This window comes from Panthera tigris, chromosome B2, assembly GCF_018350195.1.
Source record: "Panthera tigris isolate Pti1 chromosome B2, P.tigris_Pti1_mat1.1, whole genome shotgun sequence".
In the NCBI taxonomy this organism is placed as follows: domain Eukaryota; kingdom Metazoa; phylum Chordata; class Mammalia; order Carnivora; family Felidae; genus Panthera; species Panthera tigris.
Genome location: NC_056664.1, coordinates 99510183 through 99533929, shown reverse-complemented (window position 1 = coordinate 99533929; position 23747 = coordinate 99510183). Strand labels below are relative to the sequence as shown.

The 23747-nt window shown below is 41.5% G+C and overlaps 1 long non-coding RNA gene across 11 annotated transcripts in view; it reads left to right on the top strand.

Annotated features, from left to right (window-relative positions):
• LOC107179307 overlaps positions 1-23747 on the top strand; it is a 58539-nt gene that overhangs the window by 2539 nt on the left and 32253 nt on the right. For 7 of the 11 annotated variants that reach the window (XR_006217809.1, XR_001509903.2, XR_006217800.1 and 4 more), the window contains exon 2: positions 20739-20898. The exons of 2 other annotated variants lie outside the window; for them this stretch is intronic. This is a non-coding gene — a long non-coding RNA (uncharacterized LOC107179307). Of the gene's footprint in view, positions 1-13158; positions 13234-20738; positions 20899-23747 lie in introns of all 11 variants that reach the window. 2 more of the 11 variants (XR_006217801.1, XR_006217803.1) reach the window with 2 other exon arrangements.

Below are 23747 nucleotides of genomic sequence, written 5' to 3'. Positions count from 1 at the left end.
TCACTGGATATAGGCTTCTGATTCTTGTACTTTACTTTCCACACCTAGAGGTGTTGTTCCAGTGTCTTCCGGCTACCCTGAGCTCTGCAGTCATTTGGTCTTTGCTCTTTATGTAGTGTTTCATTTTTCTCTGGCTGCTTTCAAGATTTTTTCTTTATCGCCGTCTTTCAGTAGTTTGATTTTGAGAGATCTAGGCCTGATTGTGTTTGAATTTAAGTGTTGGAGTCCACCAAATTTCTGGAATCTGTAGATACGCCCTTTACCAAATTTGGGAAGTTTCTAGCCATTACTTTTTCACATGATTTTTTTCTCAGCCTCCTTCACCTGTCTTTCTGGGACTCGAATGACTTATACGTTAGATCTTTTGATGTTGTTGCACAGGTCCCTGATGCTCCTGTGTTCGGTTTTTTTCCCCAGGCTTTTTATCCCCTTCTCTTCAGTTTAGATAATTTCTGTTGACTTATCTATGTTCAAGTTCACTGCTGCTTTCTTCCATCATCTCCATTCTGATATTGTACCCATCTAGTGAATTTGTTTCTTTCACATTCTGTACTTTTCAGTTCAAAATTTCCACTCAGTTCTTTTTTATACTTTCTCTGCTGAAAATGTCTTTACATTTGTATCACGTGTGTTTATCTTTACCTCCTGCAACATGTAATAGCTGCTTTAGAGTCTTTGTCTGAAAACTCCAACACCTGTGTTATCTTGGGGTTGTTATGGTGATTGTCTTTTCCCCAAGGATTTGGCCACAGCTTCCTGGTTTTTTGTGTGACAGGTGTTAACCTTAAAACTAAAACAGCCAGTTGTTTTACCAGCAAAAAAAAAAAAAAAAAAAAAAAAAAGGACTTATTTGTGACTAGCATAGAATTGCAGTCTGGAACAGGAAGCTACCACAAAACCATTGGCAAGTCCAGAGAACAAAGGGGAGGAATACTCATAGAGGAAAGAGGAGAGTTGGGAGAATTATTATGAACAAAATGTCCACTGGAGTAAACCGGGAATTCACAGTATGCTGGATTTTCATTGGCTGACTTGTGACATTCTGTCATTGGCAGGGCTGTTGCCAGAGGAGGAGGAAAACCTCTCTTCCTTCTTGCTAGGATAGTCAGGTAGTATTTAGAAGTAGTCCCCAACTTACTATGCAGCAAGGTATGTCTCCTGCTGTTGGATCTGCAATTAAGGATGAGTGGTGGGGTGAAAGAGCTCCCCCTGCTGGCCTCTTGACTCTATTTTTTTTATTTTATTTTATTTTATTTTATTTTATTTTATTTTATTTTATTTTATTTTATTTTATTTTATTTTATTTTATGTATTTATTATTGAGAGAGAGAGAGAGAGGGAGTGAGAGCACAAGCTGGGGAGGGGCAGAGAGAGAGAGAGAGGGAGACTCAGAATCTGAAGCAGGCTCCAGGCTGAGCGCTCAGCGCAGAGCCCAATGCAGGGCTCGAATTCACCAACCGTGAGATCATGACCTGAGTGGAGGTCGGACACTTAACCGACTGTCCTTGACTCCATTTTAAACAAAGTTTCCTTCCATTAATTTTTACACAGGTTGTTTTCTATCGTATCGTGGACATTGTGACAGTTAACATGGTGCTGCCCTTGGATCCTGTTAAAATCCTCCTCTGGAGAATATATGTTTGTTTAAGCAGACTTTCAACCTGGTTGAGTTCACATTACAGGTTTTGTATCACCTTCTGTGGGTGAGGATTTCATTCTCAGTTCGGTTTTCAAAGCCTCTGCTCCGTTGCTCTGGGTCTGTCCTGAACATGTACCGCTCAGGGGTTAGTCTGAGATTTCGCCTGTGGTTTGACTCAGTTGTCAAAGCCTTTGCTTTGCTGCTTTAGCTAAAAACAAGTGCAACTCAGCAGTGAACGAACCTAAGACTTAAAGTGGTTCCTACACAAAGTTAGGAATCACCTTCTGTAACCCTGTCCTCTCCCCCCTCCCTCCTCACTTTCCAACTCACAGGGGAACCTTTTCTCAGTATCCCTGGATACAGGACAGTGTTTCTCTCAGAGTTTTAGCTACTCAGGCAGCCCAACAGTTCCCTGGGGAACTGGGGCCTCCCCTCAGGACAAAATCACAAGAGAAAGGAAAAAAAGGCCACGAAACCCATCCCCCTTGCAGGTTTCTTTTTCAAGCTGTGCCTCTCCTTCACAGTCTTTTACTTTTCAGAATCCTCAGGCAGTTGCTGCCTGTATTTTGTGATGAGTTTTTAGTTGTAATCGGTGGGAGAGATGGACGAGAGTAGACTTACGATGCCAAAGCCATCCCAGAACTCTCCCTACCTTTAAGAACCTGCTGGGGTGCCTGGGTGGCGCAGTGGGTTAAGCGTCTGACTTCAGCTCAGGTCACGATCTCGCGGTCCGTGAGTTCGAGCCCCGCGTCCGGCTCTGGGCTGTTGGCTCGGAGCCTGGAGCCTGCTTCCGATTCTGTGTCTCCTTCTCTCTCTGCCCCTCCCCCCTTCATGCTCTGTCTCTCTCTGTCTCAAAAATAAATAAAAACGTTAAAAAAAAAAATTAAAAAAAAAAAAAAAGAACCTGCTTAGGTGTTCCCTCCTCTCCATCTCGAGGCTGTTTTAGTTTCCCTCCTTTGTGCATACTTTCTAAGAGCCCACCTACGGAATGTTCCTCTTTATGTATCATCTTTTCTACCCGTGCTCAGAGTGTCCGAAGGGCCGGTACTGTGTCTTATTTATCCTTCAGCACAGTGCCCGGCACACAGTGGGTCTTCAGTAAATATTGAACGTAGACTTTCTTTGGTTGCCCTAACCAAATATCTGAATTCCTGTGTAGCCATGCCGCTCCTCAGTTTTCTCACACGTTCTAGCTTGTGTTATAAATATTTTAGCACTTACCTTTAGTTTCCTGGGTAGATTGTAAGCTCAGAAGGTTTTGCTTCTCTATCTCCCGTGTAACATGTATTATATACTCAATAAATATTACTTAATTGAGGATCACTGAACTGATTTTAAAGTGTTTAAATTTTTTTTTTAACGTTTATTTATTATTGAGAGACAGAGACAGAGCATGAGCAGGGGAGGGGCAGAGAGAGGAGGAGACACAGAATCCGAAACAGGCTCCGGGCTCTAGGCTCTGAGCTGTCAGCACAGAGCCCCATACGGGGCTCAAACCCACAAACTGCGAGATCACGACCTGAGCCGAAGTCTGTCGCTTAACCGGCTGAGCCACCCAGGTGCCCCTCAAGTTAAATGTTTTAATTCATCATGATTAAACTTTCAAAAACAAACCTCCTCTAAATGGAAGGATCTATTTTCTAATTCTACCCCCACCCCGCCCTTTCACTCCTAAAAATAGCAGGATATTTTTTCCAATTGCCTCCAGAGGTCACTCACCACCTTTTAAGAAAAAAGAAAAAAAAAAAAAAAAAAAAAAGGGTGTAAAATGGAGTATCGCTTCATGCAGTTTTCTCTCTAGGCCAATTTGTGAGAATAACTTCTGTGCGAGACAATTCAGGAGAAATAAAAATATTGAAGGGCTCTTTTTTTCAGTTGAAAATAAATATAGCTTTATTGTTTCCTTGAAAAAATTGGTATTTTACAATCTACATGATAATGTATCAGAAAGGAAAATATCTGGACCTTAGTCATTAATATGGTACTATATTGGCGTATTTGTGAAATGGCAACAAGGAGGGAGATTTTTTCATTTAAAAAATTTTTTTTACATTTATTTATTTTTGAGAGACAGCATGAGCAGGGGAGAAGCACAGAGAGAGGGAGACACAGAATCTGAAGCAGCCTCCAGGCTCTGAGCTATCAGCACAGAGCCCGACACGGGACTCAAACCCACGAACCATGAGATCATGACCTGAGCTGAAGTCAGACGTTTGACTGAGCCACCCAGGAGCCCTGGATTTTTCATCTTTTAACTTGAAATTTTATCTTGAGTAAGAGTGAGACGTTAGACAGATCATGCTTGGGGACTGCACATCACTGTTAGGACCTATTCAATCTATATTCTCTGGAGGGACCATTCTTTTTACTTTATCAAATAATATCTAATTAGTCCTTAAAGCACATCATGGAAAAACGAGGTGTCATTAACTATTTCTATCAGTATGCTAAATTGTGGTGTCTGGGGCACCTGGGTGGCTCAGTTGGTTAAGCGTCTCTTGACTTCAGCCCAGGTCATGATCTCATGGTGCATCACCTGAGGCAGAACAAATGTGATAGAAGTTTATTGAATACATTGCAAGGGAGCGGCAGGCAGGACAGCAGAGGAGAGACTTCAACGAAGTGTGGTGGGGGGCTGTACCTAAAGGGGGAAGATGAGAAGATATGGTGATGTATGGAATTCTCCCTTTTTTGGTAACTGCCTGGTTGTAAGTAGCCCCTTGGTCAGTTGTGGCCTATGGATATTTTGAGGTGGGTCATCTGCCGTGCCTGTCTGTATTTAGCCACGGGGTCACTGTGGGCCCTTTCTACATTCCATTCATTGCTCAAGCCTGTTGCCTAAAAGCAGCCTCTATGTAAACGATCATTCTTTAACTTTAGCATTAAAAACCCAGTCTAGGTTTGCCTGGGTGGCTCAGTTGGTTAAGTGTCTGACTTTGGCTCAGGTCATGATCTTGCAGTTTGTAAGTTTGAGCCCCACGTCAGGCTCTGTGCTGACAGCTCAGACCCTGGAGCCTGCTTCAGATTCTGTCTCTCTCTCTGCCCCTCCCCCCTCTTAAAAATAAACAAACATTAAAAAAAAAAAAAAGTCTGTTACAACCAACTCTCAGAAAGATTTAATTTCAGCAAAATAACTTTTGTTTGTACTATATAGTTTGAAAAGTTTAAAATAATACTGAAAGGATCTGACTTCGGTGTCTGGAATTTTTTATCTCATTAAAAATAAAAACTTACTGATTTTTAAATTTCCTTTTTTTTTAAAAAAAAATCAAAACTTAGAATTTCCTTTAGTTGGATTCATTGTAACATTCAAGGCTATAGAACTCTTTGATCTACCATCATAATGGTCTCCTATGCCGTTTAGATCAGATAAAACCTTCAGCATACTGTACTGTTATTAGCCAAACTCAGCTTATCAGGAGAATAAAAGCAACCCATGGGGCGCCTGGGTGGCTCCGTCAGTTAAGCGTCCGACTTCAGCTCAGGTCACGATCTCACGGTCTGTGAGTCCGTGAGTTCGAGCCCCGCGTCGGGCTCTGGGCTGATGGCTCAGAGCCTGCAGCCTGCTTCCGATTCTGTGTCTCCCTCTCTCTCTGCCCCTCCCCCGTTCATGCTCTGTCTCTGTCTCAAAAATAAATAAACGTTAAAAAAAAAAAAATTAAAAAAAAAAGCAACCCAAAGTTGAGAGCTTGCCTACTATAGGCTTAAATAGAAACGGACTAACATTTCTTAATGTACTAAGTGCTTCAGGAGCAATTAGAGTTGTCTGCATAAAAAAGGAAACTACTTTAGGGCTTTAAGTGCTCTGTAAGAAATATGATCTTCCCTGTGTCTGTACACAGAGGCAGCCACTTATCCAGAGCTGGATACTACTCTACTCCAGAGCAAAGCCATTCTTGTTTAATCTCTGCCATCTAATATCACACTAGCTACTACCTGCTTGGAAAAAATCCAGCTCCTTTGCAGAAATCCCTACAATGACAGGGACTATTGTGTTGCTAAACTAGGAACAAACACCAGGAACAGTATTTTTTTTTTTAATTTATAAGCAAACTAAAAGCCCACCTCATCACTGATTTAGTCATTAAATAGTTATTAAATAGCTAGTCCGTGCCAGGCATTGATCTAACAGTGAAAAAACAGACAAAAATTCTCGCCCTCATGGACAAGGTAGAAAATGAACAAAGGCGTTTGTAATGTGTTGATAGTGATAGTAACCTACCGAAGAACAAAGAATAAAGGGGATAGAGAGTGATTGAGAGGGTGTATTTTTAACTAAGGTAGTGTTGCAGAAGGCTTCTGGGAGTGACATTTGGACAGAACCCTAACTGAAGTGAGAGAACCAGCCATGCCGAGCATACCAGAGAGAACAGCAGGGACAAGCCTCCAGGAGCAGGAGCCAGCTTGGTGTGTTTGAGAAGTAAAAAGTCTGGTGTGGCTGGAGCCGTATGAATGAAGGGAGAGTTGGTAGAAAATGAGGACAGAGCAAGCAGGGTTCCTGGGTACACACCCAAGCCTTATGTTAAGGACTTTCTGGATGTGTTGAAAGAATACACTAGAAAGGAGCAGGATGGAGAGCCGAGAGAATGGAGGTCTAATTGAGAGGTTATTTGGTTAGGTGCAGATACTTGTATTTGTGAGAGTGGTCAGATTTGGGAAGTTACTGAAGCTAAAAACAGTAGTATTTGCTAATTGTTAGAAATAAGCCCATCGACCCATCAAAGGAGGGATGCGGAGACTTGGAGCACGGTGAAGCGAGGCTTTAATCAACGTTCTTGCGAGAGTGGGTGTCTGATGGACAGGCACACTCAGGCAGTCACAGCAGACAGTTTATCTCCTAGCATGCAAGTCCCTCCCCTGGTTGCTCATTGGCTGAGCACTACAGAGCTTACAGCCTTACCCAGAAGTCACCTATGCCCATATAAGACAAAAAGTAGTCTGATCGGAACAAGTGTACCTTCCCTGAGATGATGCAGAGACTTTCAGTCCCTCCTTTGTTCTTTGGAGCATGCTCATTGCAAAGCCCATGAAAATAAGCCTGCAAAATGGAGAGGGGAAGAAGAACCAGGAAGGGAAGTGTCTAAGGGTTTGGGACTCCATTGTGGGGGTTTGTACATATTTCCAATAGGGTGTAAACCTACTGTTAATTAGCACAGCTTTTATTTAGTATGTCTGAAAATGAATCATCTGCCTTACTTCTCACACTAATGGACTGGGTATGTGAGACAAAGAATATACAAAGTATAAAAAAATGACTGCAAGGATTTTTACTTATGTCAAAGACAAACTAGAGCTGAATAGTAGTTGAAGCCATAAAAACAGATTTTACTCAGGGACTATTGCAATAGGGGGAAAGTATAGAACTGGGCTCAATTTTATTTATTATTATTTTTAATGTTTATCTTTGAGAGACAGAGACAGAGAGAACATGAGGGGGCAGAGAAGGGCAGAGAGAGAGGGAGACACAGAATCGGAAGCAAGCTCCAGGCTCTGAGCTGTCAGCACAGAGCCTGATGTGGGGCTCCAACTCACAAACCATGAGATTATGACCTGAGCCAAAGTCTGATGCTTAACCAACTGTGCCACCCAGGCACCCAGAACTGGGCTCAATTTTAAATACAAGGAAAAGTGGGAATCTATAGCCAAGGGGCTGGGTGCAGGAGGAGGTTAGAAAATTACTAGGAGGAAACATCAGGGGTAAGGGGGGATTCTGGCTAAACCAACCTTACAGGATTCTTGCTGAAGGCAGGCCAGGGTGATCAGACATCACCAAGGGAACCGTAGAGGTTGACGGACCCAATCAGATGCCAACAGGATTCTGGCTAAAGTTGGGCAATTCAAAGATAGACACAGAAGTCCAAAGTCCAGGCCTTATTGGGAAGAGAATTCAGAAGAGCCTGACTAAAATTTGGTCAAGAGACTGTTCACTAAGCTACTGGTGAATAATAGTCCTCTTTATTCACATGGAGAAGATTGTGGAAGGAGCACAAATTCTCCTGGGACATGGAAGAAAATCAAGAATTCTGGCTGAATGTGTTAAGATTATATTTGTATAATTAAATGGAGGCATCAAGTGGGCAGCCAGATATTCCACTCAATAGAAGGAGGAAACACTAGATATAAACTGGGAGTTAGCACGTAGATGGCATTTAATCCTATGTAACTGGGTAAGATTGCCTCAGTTGTGAGTATAGACCAAAGAGGGCCAGGGACTCAGTAATCCCTGAGGCCACGCCACGTGTAAAGGTAGGGAAGGTGAGGAGCTTCCCACAAAGGAGCCTAAGAGAAGAGGAAAATTAGGAGAGTGTGTGGTTTTAAAACCCAAGTGATCACCTGTAATTCCTGTGGAGAATACACTGGAGCTAAAGAATCACAGTCATGTTGGATAATTATGTAATTTTCCTCAGCCTCCCTTTCCGAATGCATGGGTTAAAGTAGATAGCTCTGAGGTCCCTTGTAATTCTGACTTTGAGAAGAGCAGCAAATAACTTAACCCATTTAAAACCATTTCTTACTCATTTTTGTCCCAATAGTAAGAAAGCAGCTTGAAACTGGTATACCAGTAGTATTGTTACTCCCTTCTTCAAACCTTCAGACTGTAGGCTATTATAAAAAGGGATTGTCTTAGGTGCTGTGTTTTGATAATTCTTTAACAAAATTGTTATAACCCAAGCTACAATATAAAGAGAGTCACTGAAAACTTCCATTGTAGACATCTAGGAAGAATTAATTGAGTGTGAACCCTGCGTCGGTGAAGGAAGGATTCGATGAAGTCTGAGGCAAACAAATTATTCAAAGTATGCCAAAGTAAAGAGTTGAGGCAGAAGAAGCTTGGGAATTTGGATAGAGGAATCATGGTGGAGTAGCTGAAGGGTCAAGAGAAAAGCAAGCATTGCGTGCACCAGGCCGTGTGGCAGGGGTTCAGGAGACATGTGCGATTTGAGTCAGGATTGAGCTCGGAAACGGCATGAAGAGAGGCTCAAAGGTGAGGACCGTCTAAAGTGAGTTTAAAAATAGTGAGTTGACCACCTTTACTAAGTGGAAAGTTCTCTGAGAGTAATAGGTAAGTCTGGAAAGGCATTTGGGGGCTAGATTGTGAAGAACTTTGAAAACCAACTGAAGACATAATCTTTTGATCATGGTTTGACTCCAGGAAGCTGTAAAAGGTTTCTGAGTAGTAAGAATATCACGTGAATGCGGAGGACTAAGAACATGAGCAGGCAGTATTGGCCAGTTGAACTGGAGTAGGAAGGATCTAGAGAAAGGGAGATAGCTTTAGTGGTTTTATTACATAGATTAGCAAGGCGATCATTATATTTGCACCAGAGTGGTTTGATGAGGATGGAAAGGTGGGTATGGGGGCAACGGTTCCCATGACCGTGTGTGTGTGTGTGTGTGTGTGTGTGTGCGTGCACATGTGTGCCCATGTGAAAGCGTGTATTTTCTTCTGCACATACATGCTCAGTGGTGGCTCCAGAATTTCTATAGAAGAAGGTGTAAGGTAGGGCTCCTGAGAGCTTCAGGTCGGTTCAGCATCTGACTCTTGATTTTGGCTCAGGTCATGGTCCCAGGATCTTAAGATCTAGCTCCGAGTCAGGCTCTGCGCTGAGTGTGGAACTTAAGATGTATTCTCATTCTCATTCTCATTCTCTCTCTCTCTCTCTCTCTCTCTCTCTCTCCCTCACTCCCCCTCTCCCCTTCTCCCCCCTTTTCCCCCCTTCTCCCCCCTTCTCCCTCCCTCCCTCCCTCCCTCCGCCTGATTCTCTCTCTCTCTCCTTCTGCCCCACTCATGTGCCCCTGTCTCTCTAAAATGATAAGATAGATAAAATTTTTTAAAAAAGAAGGTGTAAGGTAACAATCCGATTGGAAGGTGGGGAGAGTTTGGGGACTTGTATTCAAGATAAACCATTTTTGGGGCCCTGGGTGGCTCAGTCAGTTGAGCATGTGACCCTTGACTTCGGCTCAGGTGGTGGTCCCGTGATTGTGGGATGGAGCCCCGCCTCAGCTCTGTGCTGAGTGCGAAGCCTGCTTGGCATTCTGTCTTTGTCTCCCTCTGCCATTCTCCCCACTTGCTCTCTCTCACTCTAAAATTAAAAATATATACATATAAAACATTTTCACTTCAATTGTAGCTTTATTTAGAGTGGCTGAAGGTAAGGAGCTAAAGGAAATTTTAAGTGAGCTAAACTGTCCCTGTCCCACTCCAAGCCACCCTTTGCTACTAATCGTAATACAGGGAAGGCTCAAATGATGTAAAAAAATATGGCCCTAAGATCCTAGGTCTAGCTTTGAGGGCTCTTCAAAGAGAGAAATTATGCATAGTGGAAAATGTTCATCCAACCCAGGCTGGGTCAGGGTCAGCTCTGACCATTAACTTGAGATGGAAATGCTTCTTATCTATTATTTCAGTGGGTTAGACCTATTGGGAACCCAGGGAAGGGAGCCAAAATAGTCAAAATCCATGAGAATGAGTCGAACTGAGTCATTAAGCAAAAGGGTCTAGTGTAGAATAGGAGCTAAACTGATAAGCCAAAACAAGGGGCTTGTGAAGCCATAAGAATGAGTTAAGGCATGCCAAAATAGCATATTCCTAAAGCCCAGCTTCTATCTGGTTTATACATCAGTTACCACCAATAGTTTATCATTTTACTATCTTCCTTGACAATTAGGGAACATTAATTACACACTCAAAACCATTACTGAGTAATTATTTATTGGAGCTCCTCGGTTAGGTTTTCAACTCTTTCAGGGCCTCTTTGATGACAATTTCATAAAGAAACAAAAATAATCTGCTATGGACTAAATTGTATTCCTTCCCTGCAAAGTTATGTTGATAACCTAATCCCTCTGTGCTAGTAGTTGGAGGTAGGCTGTTTGGGAGGTAAGTAGGTTTAGATGAGGTCATGATGGTAGGGCCCCATGATGGGATTAGTTTCCTTATAAGAAGAGGAAGAGAGACCAGAGCCAGTGAGCTCTCTTGTGAGGACACAAAGAAGGCAACCTTCTGAAATCCTGGAAGAATGCCTTCCCAAGGAACTGAATTAGCACCTTGATCTTGGACTTCCCAGCCTTTGGAACTATGAAGAATAAATACCTGTTAAGACATCCAGTCTGTGGTATTTAGTTATGGCAGCCCAAGATGACGAAAATATAATCTTTCATAATACTTTGTGTTTTTAACGCAGATAACAACTCTTCATGATAATAGCTGAATTGTTAAAACTGAATATTTTCTCTTATACATATAGACTGATTACTAAACCTAAAGAAAAGCCTGTTTGGTTAGTAGTACATATTAAATGTTATTAATAATAAAAATAAAAATTAGTATATTGGTGCTGTCATTTAGAGATGGTGAAAAGAGGAAGAGAGATTGAGAGGGAGGGAGGGAGGGAGACAGAGAGAGAGAGAGAGAGAGAGAATAGTAAATGAATGAGACAGATGAGCTACTCAGGCCAGACCCCAAGGTCAAGTCTCTTCAGAGATCAACTTTTCAAGGTTAAGAACTAAACTGTTAGTTCATGCAGAGTGGATCAGTTCCCAGAAAACTGACTGATATGACCACACCCAAAGATGCTAATCTGTAAACAGAGCGATATGCCCTGCATCTAGTATTCCCAAGGCACCCCTTCCCAACTAGTTGGACCAGTCTGGTCAGATCAATGATAGGTTAGGTAAGAGGTCAGCAAACTGAAGCCCACAGGCCATATCTGGCCACATCCTGTTTTTGTAAATAAAGTTTTACTGGAACACAGCCACATGTATTTATTTACCCATTATGTATGGTCTGGATTTGCACTACAGTGACCAAATTGAGTAGTTGTGACAGAGACCCCCAGGGCCTGAAAAGCCTAAAATATTTACCATCTGGCCCTTTACAGAGAAAGTTTGCTGACCGCTATATTTCTTTCTTTTTTTTTTTAATGTTTATTTATTTTTGAGACAGATAAAGACAGAGTGTGAATGGGGGAGGGTCAGAGAGAGGGAGACACAGAATCTGAAGCAGGCCCCAGGCTCTGAGCTGTCAGCACAGAGCCCGACGCGGGGCTCGAACTCGTGGAGTGTGAGATCATGAACTGAGCCAAAGTCGGATGCTTAACTGACTGAGCCATCCAGGTGCCCCCTGTACTGCTATATTTCAAGTTTCTCTATTACAGCAAAAGATGGAGGAGAAGGAATTTCTATATGTCCTTAGAACTTTAAACCAGATAAATTGCCCTTTTCCACTGTCAGGCTAATTTTTTGGCTGTATTAGCAAAATCAGAATCGTAGAAGTATTGGGGATGTAGGGACAAATTGTTACCCTCTAAAGCTCTTTTTAACAATATCCTTGACTTCTGAGTTGAGTCTTCCTATCAGTTTAGCCCTGATTGTTAGGATTTTAGATTTCTATCTTTCCTTTCAGGGAGATGACCTGGACCTGTCTGAGATTTAGATTGTACCCTACTTTTTTTTTTTTTTTAATTTTTTTTTTCAACATTTTTTATGTTTTTTATTTTTGGGACAGAGAGAGACAGAGCATGAACGGGGGAGGGGCAGAGAGAGAGGGAGACACAGAATCGGAAACAGGCTCCAGGCTCCGAGCCATCAGCCCAGAGCCTGACGCGGGGCTCGAACTCACGGACCGCGAGATCGTGACCTGGCTGAAGTCGGACGCTTAACCGACTGCGCCACCCAGGCGCCCCAGATTGTACCCTACTTTTATCAGCAGCATCTTTATAAATCCTTACTCTGGTATGTTATTTTCACAGAAGATTTCCGCAGATAGCTACTCCTATCCATTTAAGGTCGATTCTTTTTAGTTCCAAAATATAAATTCCCCCCCCCCTCCACTTTAGGGGTGAGATTTTCTGACTTGGTCCACAAATTCTCAGAATGGGTTACATTTGTGGCTGTCAGATCAAGGGTATCCCACAGCATGTACTGACCCTCTGAGTTTCTCAATATTTAATCATAAAAGGAAACTAATTCTCCTGTAGGTCAAAAGGCTGAAATGAGCAGTTATTGGTAGCTTTTAGCATCATGTCAACTAGTTATCAACTGATTGCCTCTGAGCTCCACATTCACCCTCAAGGACCTGCCCTGCACTAACAGACTAGACTCAGGCATTTCTCTTTTACTGTGAAGCGCACTGTTAAACCTCTCTGGAGCGGGCGCTGGAGGGACATTGTAGGAGGAAGGGGGCGGGCGTCTTCTCCTGGTTCCTCTTTGTTGCATTTTGCTTTCTCTTGCCCTTGTTGCACAGTCTAACAGCCGTGAGCATGAGATTGGGGGGTAGCCCCGCAAGTGGTGCTCTGCCGCCACTGTGCATAGTCCCTTGGCTACGGCAGTGGCACAGACCCGGCCTGGGCCCAGTGACCGACCACCTTCTCCCGGTCTTCCCAGAAGGAGACCCCAGGCCTCAGGCTAGCAGTAGCTTGCGACCTCTGTTTGCACATCTACCCGCCAGCCTTGGCTCATTTGGTCCCCGGAAGATTGTTTTCTGCTGCCCTCCTGACATAGACCTCGTCTACCCCCAGGCCACACCAGCCTGCCAGCAAGCCGACCCCTGAAGCCTTCTGTGTCCACCTACCCTTGGGTTTATCAGTGAAGCTGTAAGTTAAAATATAAAAATATTTAAATCCACTAAAGTTTTTTTGGTTTTTTTTTGTTGTTGTTTTTTTTTTATCATGTGATGAGAATGCACGCATTTGCATCATGTTTAGTATCCATTATTTAGATCGAAAACCTCAGGGGCTCCTGGGTGGCTCAGTCAGTTAAGCATCCAACTTCAGCTCAGGTCATGATCTCACGGCTCATGGGTTGGAGCCCCACGTCAGGCTCTGTGCCGACAGTGCAGAGCCTGGAGCCTGCTTCGGATTCTGTGTCTCCCTCTCTCTCTGCCCCTTTCCTGCTCATGCTCTGTCTCTCAAAAATAAACATTTAAAACAAAAAATTTAGATTGAAAACCTCAGGAACCACATATGCATTAAAAAATGTAAGTATTCATTCATCTTACCTTAGTAATCCCATTCTGGGAAACCCAGTTTAAGAAAATTATCAGGAATGTAGAAGAAAATTTACATTAAAGTGGTCACAGCAGCATTCTGGTTTTTGTTGTTTGTTTTTTTAAGTAAACTCCATGCCATAGGTGGGGCTCAAACTCAGCAATGGCATGATTCGACCCTAGATTCTGCCATATCTGATGTCAGATGATACCTGAACTTTTCATTCTTTTGCTTGAAGCAGTTTTCATTTTTTGTCACCAAAAACAAGAACATGAGAAGATATTTACAAATACCAAGTGAAAAAAACATTTTGCAAAAAATTGCATGTTTAGTATTTCTTCACTTTTGCGAAACATTTCTGTAGATATAGTCTTAAGGGATACATTCTGTAATTATAAAGGCAATTAATTATCTCTGGATGACGGATTGGGGTATTTTCTTCTTCTTTAATGTCTGAAAACAAGCTTTTCTCTTCCTATAAAATTAGGAAGTACTGTAAGATTTCCATGAGTGTCCCGTTCAGCTCCATTATGCTAGCGTTGCATTTTACATTAAAGACAAGGACGTCTATTTAGCTGAGTATCTGCCTTCTGAGTCCCTGCTGTTACAAGGTCGAATATGGAGGTATACTCATGGCTCCTGGAATATCATTGCTTCTAGGCCCTCTAGAGGGGCCTGGAGGGGCAGAGGTAGGAAGTGGACGTATGAGCACATGTGTATCCCTGCCCCCAGCACAAGTGCACACATAACACACATATTCATACCACATTTTCCAGTTCCAGTCCATCACCACAGCACCATGTTGGAAGCCTCCCTTCTCCAACCGTGGAAACCTCAATCTATTCACTTATCTGTTCAAGCCCGATATATGGCATTAATCTCCTGACTGTGTAGGCCCTCTCCTTGGCCTTGGGGCAGCCATGCCAGCCAAGCTATCCTCAGTCCTGATCCTGATCTTGCCAACTCACTCCAGCTGCACTGGCTGAGTTCTCTAGGGGAATGTTCCCAAGATGGAGAAAGTCAATATTATAGTGTTGACAAGTTTGGAAACCATGTAGTCAACAAATAATTATTGAGCACCTTCTCTATGCCAGGCGTTTTTCCTTCATTGTCTTAATTTTTTAAAGATTTTATTTTTATCTTATTTTTATTTTTTATTATTTTTATTTTAGAGCAGGGGAGAGGGGCAGAGGGAGGAAGAAAGAGAGAGAATCCCAAGCAGGCTCCACACTCAGTACAGAACCTGACATGGGGCTTGATCCCACAACCCTGGGGTCATGACCTAAGCCAAAACCAAGAGTTGGACACTCAGCTGACTGAGCCAGTCACCCCTGCCAGGCATTTTTCTAAGTGCTAGAGATAAAACAATAGACAACAACCTTACCCTTGTGGAACTTACAGTCTAGTGTAAAAGCCAGACAATAAAGAAGATAAAGCATAAATGACTAGTGATAACTGCTAGCTAAGGAGAAAAAAATTAACTTGGGAAGCAGGATAAGGAAGTGTCGGGGAGGGGGAATTAAATTTAAAAAAATTTTTTTGTTTAATGTTTATTTACTTTAGAGAGAGACAGAGACAGAGCGCGAGCAGGGGAGGGGCAGAGAGGGAGAGACAGAATCTGAAACAGGCTCCAAGCTGTCAGCACAGGGCCTGAGGCCAGGCCGAACTCACAAACCTCAACATCATGACCTGAGCCATCCAGGTGCCCTGGGGGTGGGGGGGAATTAAATTTTAAATAGTTAGGGAAGGCCTCACGGAGAAGACTTTTCAGTAAAGCCCTAAAGGACGTGACAGAACAATGCAGGTGGAAGGAACAGTCCAGCCAGAGGAAGAGCAGCCTGGGCAAGGGGCAGCAATGTAAGGATGGAAGTGGAATGAGGCAGGTGGTTCAGGAGGAGAGAGCAGGAGATGCAGTCAGAGACATAACAGGTGCCAGAACACGTGGAGCTTTGCCGGTGATGGCAAGGACTTCGGCTTTTTCTGAGAGAGAGAGAGGGAGCCACGGGAGGCTTCTGAACAGAGGACTGACTTCACCTGACACATTTTGACTGGGTCATGCTGGCTGTTCTATAGAGAAGAGACAGAGGAGAAGCACCTCTGGGAACAAAGAACAGAAGAGATCATCCAGTTAGAGGTGTTAGGTTGGCAGTTGAATCTAAGGTCTGAAGTTCAAGGGTGATGAGGTATGTGCTCCAATAGCCTCTAGGTAACAACTCGAGTTGTGAGCCAGGGTGGTCACCTAGGGAGAGCATGTAGGTAGAATAGAGAAGGGGTTCCAAAACTAAGCTACGATGTGCTCCCAGTGTTTAGGGGTGGGAGACTGGGAAGGAGTGGCTAGAAAGAATGGAGGAACACCAGGTATGTGTGTGGCACCGGGAGCCTGATTCAGGGATCAGGGATTGAATCCTGTGCTGAGTGCTGCTGGTCATTCAAATAAAATGAGGACTGAAAAATGACGATTTCGTTTAGTGATGTGGTGGCCAATGGTACCCTTGAGAAGGGCAGTTTCAGCAGAGTGGTGGGGGGTAAAATCCTAACGGAGAGGACTTAAAAGCAAATAGGAGATAAAATCGAAGAGGGTGAGTAGAAATTTTTTCAAAGTTTTGTTTTTGGCCTTTTTTTTTTTTTTTTTTTGGCCTTTTCTAAATGGATGGAAAGAAATGAGATAGTAGCTGCAGGGGGCATGCGAGTTTAAAAGAAGTCTTTTTTCCCTCAAGATGGGAGAAATAATAGCAGGTATATAATGATGATGGAAATGATCCAGTAGAGGGGGAAAAATTGACACAGGACAGTTGAGGAAGCTAGAAGTGTTTAATGTGAGGAGTGGGGGGTGTAGGGGGAACTAGTGAGCTGAATATTCGGAGAGCTGTTTGGCGGTTTTTAGATCCCCGGAGTAAGGGTAGGGAATAGACAGAGGGAACAGATCTGGTAAATTGAGAGGGAGTGGAGATTGGGAGAGAATGGAGTCAACGGGAAGATGAGCTCGGAGTTGAAGAGCAGGTCAAATGGAAGCGAGAAAGGGTTCCATTAACGTGACACTAAGTCATGAGAAGAGAGAGGGATGTTGATATTTGAGATTTCAAAGATGAAGGGCGCCCGGGTAGCTCAGTTGGTTGAGCATCCGACTCTTGATTTCGGCTCAGGTCGTGATCTCGAAGTTCATGAGTTCAAGCCCCACGTTGGGCTCCATGCTGACAGTATGGAGACTGATTGGGATTCTCTCTCTCCCCTCCGTCTCTGTCTCCCAAAATAAATAAATAAACTTAAAAAAAAAAAGACTTGAGGCATCTGGGTGGCTTAGTTGGTTAAGCATCTGACTCAGGTCATTATCTCACGTTTCGTGAGTTCAGGCTCCGCGTCGGGCTCTCTGCTGTCAGCACGGAGCCTGCTTCAGATTCTGTATCTCCTTCTCTCTCTGCCCCTTCCCTACTTGTTCTCTCTCTCTGTCAAAAATAAATAAACATTAAAAACAAACAAAAAAAGACTTCATAGATGAAGCCACTTCCAGAGATGACAAGGTTTCAAGTGTTGCTTTTGGGTGTGAGTGGAAATAAAGTTGCTCCCCATAAATACTGGCCGTTTGCTGGAATCAGTAACTGACAGAAGTCCAAGAGTGGCGAGGGAGGTGGTTAAGCTGGGACAAGGGGACAAGGACAGGTGGTTAAGCTAAATGGGGTGACTGTGGGAAGCAAAGGGCCCAGCTACAGAAGAGACCACCATTTGGGGTGGGGGTAGTGAGCTTCCTATCCCTGGAAGGGTTCAAGAAGACACCGGTGACTCAGAGTTTAAAAAAAGAACTCTTCAATCTAAAGTTTTAGGTTCATTAGCAGGAGATTTGAGAACTTTCTAGCCTAAGTCGGATACAGTAATTATTTGATTTGAGCTATGCCTCTAGAAAAATGAAGTTTTCTATATACATTAGAAATTGTTTTCTGTAAAAATTATTTTCCCGGGAGAGTGAATTTTATCCTACTTAAGATCAGTAACAATCCGTCATACCTAGTCCCTCACGGTTCTCTCAAAAGGCTTCCGATGGCCTGCACATTCTGGCACCTATGTGCAGGCATGTAAATAATTTTGGAGTAAGTGACACATCACAGATCCCATATTCTCGAGTTTAATGTATACATTTTCTTTAGCACCATTAAATGTAAATAATGATTGGCTTTGTAGTTAGGGCACATCAAACAATACATAACCCTTGACTACAGAGTCAGTTTTTCTCTAAGTGGGTCTCCACCAAAATGCCAGCCTGTTCTGGATCATCCCTTGAAAGTGTCAGCGAGGCAGGGGTCTCAAGTACCAGCTGAATGTAATACATTTCATCAGTTTAAGTAAAACAGTAATGTAATTCAAACTACAAAAAAAGAGTGTCAAAGAGAACTACTTTTGGGACTAGCCAGTGCTTTGGGATTATTTCTATCCGTGTCGCTTACCAAGGAGGAATAACAATACCCAAACACACTTGGAATACGTGTATGCAGCTTAAAAAGCACACAGCTTATTTTTCTTTTCTTCAACACAGACAGTTTCCTTCACCTCAGTAATTTTTCCTTCCCTCATCTCCCCGGGGAACTCTGTAAGTATAATCACAAAGCCTTAAAGGAATTTGCTAGAATTTTTTTATTGTATTTACTGAGAATATCACATTGTTCCACAGTAAATGATTTTCTTCTCCAAATGATTACAAAGCTCTTTTCATTAAAAAGGATTTGCTTATCTATATGAAATTGCACATTATAAAAAAAAATCAATTATAAATTATACTCCTTAAAAAGAAAAAAACAGGTTTTAAAGGCAAATGCTAAAATACTGCATACTGATCAAATCCAACATAATCATTTCACATAGTGATCTACACTTAAAACAACTGTGCCAAAAATGGCATCCTGTGTAGGTAGAGAAGCAGAGCCACGCTCTGGTGCACAGTGTGCACTTGGAATAATTTGGTTTTGAGGTCTAAGATACAGCATGTTTTTCTAACCTTGAAAACATGCACATAATTTACAAATTACTTTTTGAGATAAACATTAAAATAAGGTGACATGAAAAATGTCACATTATATGAGGAGATACTTAAAATATCCAAGCTGTCTCTTAAAACTGTAGGGTTCTGTTTATTGTGGCTCCAACTTTCAGGCTAAAATAAACCGATCGGAGAACGAACTGACAAAATGCAAATTTATCAAGCATTGTGCAGTGCCTTTGCAAAACGTACAGTTCTCCAATCACAATAAATTAAGTTACATCAGAAGTTACTAAAGGGATATTTAATCTCACTGTACAGTGACTTCTGATGAACAAGTCCCCATTCTCCCCTCCACATTTAACTCATGTTAACAGTAGAAAGGAGTTACCATTAGTTAGCAGAGAATCCGGTATACTCTAGTATGGTCTTCCTAATTTTCTATAGTGCACCATTTTCCTAATTTACATTTATAAAATCCTCATAGTTAAGGCAGTCTACAAAAGTCAGCAGGATTAAATAAAAACCTGTTGTCCTCACTTCATCTGAATCCTACTTACGAGACATTAAAACTCAGAGATCCATGTGGAATTTTAGGTGGGTGTCATACAATTGGCTACAACCATGACATGCTGAGAACCCTTAATAAACCATAGATCTGAGGTTTGCTGACACCCAGATGTGGTCCTTACTCACTCAATTCTTTGTTAAATCTGAAAGACGAACGATGATACTTTCAGTGAGAATTTTTTTTTAATGTAACTCATTGTCCAAGTTTTGAGATTGATGACTCCCCAAACTCGAATATTAGCCTGAAAAATAGCTTAAAATATCTACTTAAAATAAGCTTATTAGAAAGCTATTTTGTACATATGTAAATATAGATACACGATGAAACATACATAAAATTTTCTCTGTACCCTCTCAGAGTTACAGGATACTTTGAATAGCTAACTTTGTGCTAGAAACATTGATAAGGGACTTTTGTATTTTTTAACTGAGATATAATTGACATATAGCATTGTACGGGACCTCTTCCTTAAAGTTATTACCTTGGGGGGCTATGTTCATTACTAAGTTTTCATTTCGTGATTATTTTCGTACCAGTTTTACACTTGGAAGCCTTATGTGTTAACAAAAATCATATACCTCTAAGTAGATACTGGTTTTTAGGTGAGGTTTTTTTTCCTTAGATGTATATACAAAATACAACATGCATAATACTGCTGGATCTACACCTCTCCTATTGTGTTATATTTAAAAAGAAAAAATAATTTTGAAAGGAACATGAAATTTAGCACCAGTTTTGACCTAATCTTTCTTTGGTAGGAAAAAAAGGCACCAAATATATAGTGTGCTCATTGTACGGGATCCAAAAACAGCACTCATGAAACTCTCAGTCCCTGACATACTCTTCCAATATAGACTGAACTATGAAAGATACTTTGACCCATTAACTTTCTAGCATATTAGAACATACTACAGAAGACTACATTTAATTTAGAGAATATCATAACAGAAAATGTTTTTGTGCTTACCCACATTTAAGATATTTAACGGAATGACTCTTCTAATATGGACAGATACTGAAAAGTATTATCTGGTAAAGAATAAAAGTTATACATCAGAGGCTCCAAAATATTATCACAGACTTAGTTAGATTTACAAATGTTAATTTATATCGATAGTTCCTACAATATGCATGGTTAGTGACATTCAACTCCAAAATACTTTTCTTACAACATGCATACTGAAAGGCTAGAAACATCTTTAATTAGATTAGGAACTTGGGAGTTAACTCCTTCACTGTTGCCACACTCAACGACAGCATTTTTAAAAACTCCAGTGGTCCCTGTTCCACTAGGAAAGGGGTGCCTCTGACAGGAGTTTAACATGTAAGCTGTAAGGTTAAGTAAGGCACAAGCATATAATCTGTTGTCAGTGATCATCCATTTTCCTGCCAAAGAAAACACAAATGAAAACAAGAGTTCATCGTCAAGCTGCCAGTATAATTTGAAAAGCCACTAGTGAAGCATTTTAGTAAGTGTTCATTATTATATAGCAATTATAAATTTCTCCAGTTTTTCTGTTTCAGATTATCCACAGGGCACATTAGTTAATATTCCTTTTTTTGTTCTTCTTATAGCCACTTGTCAGAACAAAGCACTTAGGAAATTTTACTGATATCGTGGCCCCCTTTACTACTTGGACTCCCTTGCCTTTCGATCTCAGAATCACCACTAGCTCCCTTCTGATTAAGCAAGAATTGATTAAGCGGGGCTTTTAGTTGGACACTGAAAGCTGAGGTAGGTGGACCATCAGGATCAAGTACTTAGAAAGGTTTTATTTCATTCCCAATGTCTTTCTAACATACTAACAAAAATTTGAAATCATCTGTTTTGTAAATGAGGTAGCCTCCTATATTGTATCCTGTCAAGAAACCATGAGGATTTCCTTGAGTGTATAGATGTCAAGATGATTAATGTTTACTCTTTCAAAACTGACAATTTTAAAATGGACACGCTAAGTAAACTATGTCCCAAGTTTCAAGGTTTGAGTGATTCAGAGATGTGACGTAAATTGTTTTCTGGGTCTTTATTGTCTCAGGAGTCATCTAAAGTCATCTGATCAAGTCCACATTTATGTAAGTTCAGTAACTGTGGTTCTAAGTTGTATGCGGTTTTCACATTTAGCTATGGGCATTTGGCCCTTTATTTTTGACACTGTAACCTATCACTCTATAGTGTATTTATAAAACAAAGCGTTAGTGTTTGCCAACAAATCAACTGATAAAAATGGCTGTGACTATAAGATTATAGTGAGCCCAGGAGCTCTCTGTTGCTCTCCTCGTTCTTCTTTGCCCCGTGAACCAGTCTCAAACTCAGCTCTAGATGGTCTTTTTAGTTCCTTTACACCAAAGTATCAACAAAACTCAGTTACTGTAATATGAGCAGAATTAATGATTGTCAGCCTTCCTTGTCTCCTGTGTCCTTATTTCACATTACCACATCACCGTTAACAAATGGCCAACTTGTTCTTCTGTTTTAATAACAAGGCACAGTTTTGTTTTTAAGAGTTAATTAAATTATGATGGATGATACATTTTTCTCTTAGCCAAGATACCACTTATCTTTCAAATTAAAGAATATAAATGTACGGGTGCCTGGGTGGCTCAGTCATTTAAGTGTCCAACTCCTGATTTTGGCTCAGTTCATGATCTCACAGTTCATGGGTTCGAGCCCCATGTGGGGCTCTGTGCTGACAGTGCAGAGCCTGCTTGGGATTCTCTCTCTCTCACCTCTCTCTGGCCCCTCCCCTGCTTGTGTTCTCTTTCTCAAATAAATAAAAACTTTAAAAAAATTTTTTTAAAGAATATAAATGTAAAATAATGTTTCACTTCCTTCTCCTTTTCACACGTGGGAAAAAGCAACAATTTTTAGCCTAATGCAAAAAATGCTCCTTAATGTTTATGCCAGCAATGATGAAGTTTTCAATTAGAAATTTCCTAAGGAGTCTAAAACTTAAATTGTTTACATATTTAAAAAAATTTGTTTTAATGTTTTTATTTTGAGAGAGAGAGAAAGACAGATTGTGAGTGGGGGAGGAACAGAGAGAGAGGGAGACACAGAATCCAAAGCAGGCTCCAGGCTCTGAGCTGTCAGCGCAGAGCTCGAACTCACAAATTGTGAGATCGTGATCTGAGCTGAAGTTGGACGCTCAACCAACTGAGCCACCCAGGCGCCCCTGATTGTTTACATTTTTTTTAAAGTTTATTTTATTTATTTTGAGAAAGAGGTGGGGGGCAGGCAGAGGGAGAGAGAGAATCCCAAGCAGGCTCTGCACTGTCAGCACAGAACCTGATGCTGGGCTCAATCCTATGAACTGCAAGATCATGACCTGAGCTGAAACCAAGAGGCGGATTAACTGACTGAACCACCCTGTTTACAGGGCATCCCTTTTTACCTATTTTTTAAACTAGAGCTAATTAACTTATCCTTTCCACTTGTACCTCTAGGCTCTGGGAATTTAACACCCTTTACCATAAAGTATCAGCCTGCAGCAGATTTCATTAGGAGCCGTCTCTGAGAGGCCACTACATTCCACAGCATCCTCCATGATGTGCTCTCAATGGAATATGAAAATCAAAGTAAAAAATTATGCTCTCTGAAAATATTTGAGAACTTGATCTTTTCTCTGAAAGCATTAAACATTTAAATAAAGTTTTATATATTAGCACAAAAGATGCCAAATATATAACTCTATCACTTCCTCCCCAAATTTTAATCACACAATTAAACAATTTTTTCAACGGAGACCAATAGAACTCTAAGTTGAAGGCTGAGAGCAAGCTATTCTACCAGGTGACAGGTGACGTGAAACTGGATGCGATTTCATCCTGTGAAGCCATAGGGACCAGTAAGTAGTGCAATAAACAGCCAGTGGAACTAAGCAAGGATGTCAATGGACTCTTGAGCAGGTTTTTGAAAGACAGAGGGAAGTAAAGGGGGAAAGAATGATAAGGATAAAGATAATACGAAGAGGAAACAAATGAGGCCTAAGAAAGGATAGGGGGGTGCCTTGGTGGCTCAGTTGGTTAAGCATCAGACTTCAGCTCAGGTCATGATCTTGAGGTCTGTGGGTTCAAGCCCCACCCCCACATCAGGCTCACTGCTTGTCAGCAGGGAGCTCACTTCAGATTCTCTGTCCCCCCACCCCACCTCAAAAATGGATAAATATTAAAAAAAAAAAAAAGGTGGAAAAGTGCATGGCCAGGAACTTCCCTTATGCTACCCATGCTGGAGGTTGCCTACCCCTAATCGCATTTTCTATTCAGTTTTCTATTCACTTAAGCACAAAAGTCATTTGGACATAAAGTGGTTTGTAAATAACAATGGTACAAATTAAAATATTCTTAAATGCAGTTGAAAGGATTAGAATTACCATAAGTAAAGACAAACCTATGTTTATTTACAATTAGGTGTACATTTACTTTAAAAGTGTGGAAAGTTGAAGCCAACAGAGTTAAGGTTTTCTTCATACTTGGGAGGGGATCTTCTGCAAACATGTATAAACAGATACAATGGATCAGGAAGTACAAATGAAGTCTTGTTTCTATTTACGGATAGAATTTGAAGCTTAATGCAAGCATGATGCA